A 5,052-nucleotide genomic window follows, 5' to 3' on the forward strand; every position below is an offset into this window, starting at 1 on the left:
TTAGAACTTGTCACTGTACTGTTACTTATTTTTAATTATACTTCTTTGCTCACAAATCATTTTAGCCCTACTCTTTAAAAATTGCCTTTAGAGATCACCTGCCAGTCTGAAAATAACATGACCCCATTCTCTGCTGTCTTAGTTAACTTAACCAAACTCTAAGATACTCTACCTGATCATACATATTAATAATCAGATTTTACTTCATTTGACAAATACATTTCAGTAGTTTCTAAAGTCAATTTAGCCACCTAGGAAGGATGAGTTTCCATCACTGAGAAGAGGAAAGAGAAGACCCTCAAATTGAAGGTAATGTTCAGTCCCTTGACATCTGAACATTGATGACCCAACCATAGAATTCTTTAAACTCTGTGACGATTCATGACCCACATGAACTTCTAATAAAATAACACATATAATATTTTTCCAGAGTAGAACCTGCCTTTTGTCACCATTCACATTCTGGTAAGCTCTAAGTCCATTCCTGGCAGTAACAACCTTTAGGCCACATGAGCATGACATGTCAACATATCCGTCCTTCACTGGACACCCTGATACCACTATCAAAAGCACTATCTAGACAATGGAGACCTACCGCAGAAATGATCCATTTCACCTCCTGATAGTAGCCTCTCTAGTTACTGGAGCATATCGTACAAAAACACAAGAGATGTTCCAGAGATAAATCTCCCCATGTAGAAAAGAAAAAAATCAGCAAAAGTCAGGTAAAACTTTCACTGTTAGGACCCAGTTTAAATAATTCCTGTAACAATGATAAGAGTGCATAACTGATATACTTGTCTGTGGAAGAAATGGTCTTAATAAGGTGACCATTAGTTAAAATACATGCAAACTCAGGACAGAGTCAGTCTAAGACTGCTTAGACTAAGCAGTCAGGACCTCTTCCTATTGAGAGAAAGTGCAACAAAAGAAATAAGGATGATGCATTTAAATTGTTGTTCCTTTCCACACCCCCACTTCCAGCTGGCTATTGACCTTTTCAGGGTTGGTTTTGTTCAGAATTTATCACATTCTTGACTGGGAAAATAGAAGTAGCATATCTTACATGATGTTAGCATAAGTGCAGTCATAATAAGTGAGTACTAAGTGAATTAGCAACTACTCCAGTATTAGTTGGTGAAATGTATATTCTGGTTGAGCATATGAATGACCTACAATGTGGTTTACACTCAGGATGGAAAGGAATACGGAATATTTTTCTGGACACATGCAAGTTTGTGAGTAGCTGTATTGGTCACTCGAATAAATAATTTTAATTCCTGAGAGGATAAAAGCAGTGCCCCTCTAGTGCTGATATATTAAACCAGCTTAGCTGTTAATTGCTGTCATCCATTTTACTGATGAAGAAATTAACGGCAAGGCATTAGTTGACTGTCGGTCAGGGACAAAGTCTACAATAGACCCTGGTTACTCTAAGGCTCCTCATTGCTTTCCCACCACTTCATGCTGCTTTTGGGTGCACAAAGTTGTTAATACAATGTCATCCATGCTTATGTATAGAAAGGTAATTTTCCATATCAATTTGGATCTAAAGAAAGAGGCCTATGTACCACTTCAATTATCTTTTAGCTTTGTGATCTGATTTCTTCAGAACAATTGAAACATTACACTGGTACAAAGACAAAGATATTAATTTAAAATTTAATTGTAATAAGTGATATTTAATGCTCATGTCTACTATGTGTTGGTTTGTGTCTTAGAAACTCAAATAGGCAGAGCCACTTTGATTCTATTTTGAAACTTCTGCTGTCTTTTAATTTTTAGTCTTTTATTATTTCTTGCTCTTTCAATTTTCAAATACATATAAATATTCCTTTGCTAACTAGTTTCTTGGCAACAAAATATGTAGCACCTTTAGAAAAACCAAATTTCATCTCTGATGATAATGGCAGTGAATTACTGCAATAGATCAGAAGTCCAATCGTACCTAAAGATAGAAATCATTTCAAATGAGGCAGGGGTGATATAAATTGCCAAAAGCCAAATATGTTTGCTTGTGTGAATAAAACAAGTACTCTTCAAAGTTTAGGTCCAGTGAGAGGAGCAATTTATCATGTGTAATCGCCTGTTTTCTCATAAGAGAAATACAGTACCTCCCCAATAACTGTTTCCCATTTCTCTGGATGATCTGGGGGAGGTGCAACAATGCCTTTTCCAGAGGCATTTGGCTTCTGCAATGCATTTATATTTGTTTCAAATGAATCAGAGCTGCTTTCTCTATCGCTTTCCTTGCCATGGTGTGATGCATGGGAAGGGATGTATAACCATAAAGTCAGACCACCCTCAGGGATTTTCACAGCACACTGCTGACCAATCTAAATTGTGGATCTTTATTCATGAAAAAAGTTCCCTAAGGGAAAAGATACAGGTTTATGGCAGCCTGAACTATAATGGATGTTAATCTGGTATTGATAAATATACGGAGTGCGGGGGAAACAACTCACAGAGAATCCACTATAAGTTCTGTGGTTAGGCTTCATCCTTTATTAGGTAGTGAATAAAAGACAACTGATGCTTACAACTCCAATTTAAAAGACCATTTAAACAAAAATGGTTCCGTAGCGAAGTGAGGCAGAAGGGATCCAGGTATTTCTGAGTTTTCTCATATGGCTGATGGAGAAAATATGGCTGATTTGTTTGTTCCCAGCAAATCATTAAAGACAGTAATGCCTTGTGACCCAGGACCCTGTATATCCCACAGGCCCTGATTTCTGGTGGACTGGCTCATTCACTTTGGTGAAAATGGGGAAGAACAGCAAAAGCACGTTTCAGGGAGATTGCATTAATTAACACTAAGTTCTCTAACAGAAAGTGAGGCTGTATCATTTGTAAAGGTTGCTGGATAGGGATTCAGGATGACTATGGAAAATCAAAATATTTGACATAGCAGAAAAGTGAAACTAAAGTTCAAAATGGTTAGAAGCTGGTCACATGGGATACACACAGAGTCCCAAACAACAAACTTATGGGCAACTATCCACCTGGCTGAACTAATAGGGTCTGTAGGTGAAAAAGGAAACACTTGCTAAAACCAGAGAATTGAGATGCTGGTAAATGCAAAATCACCAGATACTTTCAAAAGCAAATGTTAATGCTAATCAATATATTTAACCAGAGAAGCATGGTTTGAAATTCTTCTACCAGAATACTGATGGAACACATTATCTTCCCTCCTTCCTTCCTTCCTTCCTTCCTTCCTTCCTTCCTTCCTTCCTTCCTTCCTTCCTTCCTTCCTTCCTTTTTTTTTGTTTTAGTTTTTGTTTTGGTTGGTTGTTTAACAAAAGATATATAAAGCCAACTGCTTTAAAGATTCATTTATATGACAAATTTCTATAGCTAGATGGTGGAGAAGAACTCCAAAAACCATGTATAATGTTGAGCACCAAGCACGCTATGGGTGTTTCTTAAATACAAAATGATAAATGCTGAATACCTATCTCTCAAGTGGTTTCCTCTTGATTCTTTATACCTCTCCAAGGGTTACAACACTTTAAGAGCAGTTTCAGGAAGGCCACACCCAATCCTTCCCTATATTTTTAAATAGTCTTTACAAAACCTTTTCAAAAATAGTTTTTCTCTAAACCTAAATCATGTATGTTTTGTCATAATTCTAAGTTTGAATGTCATTTTTCTTATTAATGCAACAGACTGGCTGCATCAAACCCCACCATATTGATAGGTATATGTTAGCTTTCTATGGGAAAAAGCAAATAGCCTTTATCAGAAATTAAAGGCACAGCTATTTTTATGCCATTTGTTACCAATTTAATGATAACATGTAACACTGGATGGTTATATAATTATGTCATATAGATTTTTTCTTTTTATAAGTTATTCTCTTACTCTTTCTAACATATATACAATATACATATATTTATATATACCCCTGATAAATTTTGTTTTAAAGGTAAAACATCAACTTCTTTCAGCCTGATGGTGAATATCAAAGGCTGTTAGTGTTTCACAACTCCACTGGAGAAATAATTGTCAAGTGGAACTTACCAGTATTTTTTAACACTATGTCATCGGTGTGCAATTAACTCAGATTCATATTTCCTGTTGTTAATAACATTAAATATATATTAATTGTTTATATCATGTCAGCAGGAAATCTAAAAAACAAGAAAAACCCATAAAAATAGCTAATGCTTAATTCTACCATCATACTTAAAGCAGAAACCTTTGCCTAAGAAACAACCCTACTGGTATGATATAAAGGGGATACTGCAGAGATGTAATATTCTCTGTTTTTATTGGATATGTACTAAATTAAAGATCTTTACTTTGCATTATCATTCTAGGTTATGATCCTTCATCCTTGAAACAGAAGAGTTGTACTGATTTCTTTCTTAACACCCATGATGCATGGGTTTATCTATTTTCAGACAGAGGTTCATTATAAACACTTCCCTGTTTCCAGCAATATATCTTCAGGGTGGGAAGTTAGTACTTTGTAAGAAATCACCTTTATTAATACCTCCCCCATCTCTAAGCTTAGCTCTGCTATATCTTCAAGCCATACAGGAGGGGAGAATGCTGACCAGGGAGACCTCCATGACACCACCTGTTGTATGTTTATTTTTTGACTGCTTATTGATATGAAATAGTTGTTCATTCTACCTTTGCAATTCTTTTAAACCTAGTGGCATAGATTGAGACACAGCACTATTGTTTTACAAGACATCTACTGTATCTACTTTTGTTGGGATACATACCCAGTAACTGCTGTCATAGCAAGAGGAGCAGCACGGGTAGCACTATTCACAGTGTTGCTTTTGTTTTTGTTTTTTTCCTTTTTTGTACGATTTAATCTACAGAGTAAATTATTTTATATACATTGGAACCAGTTAATGCCCTTAGACAATGTATATTTGTTTCATAAAGCAGGAAAGACAATGCAGAGGGAAATAGGTGCCCAAAAGCACAGTCACAGAGGCTTCAGAAGTTCTAGATACCACTACAAATCAATGCTGGAGATCACTTCTAAAACAATCAACGTTCAAGAGGAATGCTTTAATTTGGAGAAAATAC

Source organism: Colobus angolensis, unplaced genomic scaffold, assembly GCF_000951035.1.
Source record: "Colobus angolensis palliatus isolate OR3802 unplaced genomic scaffold, Cang.pa_1.0 Scaffold129, whole genome shotgun sequence".
Taxonomy (NCBI): domain Eukaryota; kingdom Metazoa; phylum Chordata; class Mammalia; order Primates; family Cercopithecidae; genus Colobus; species Colobus angolensis.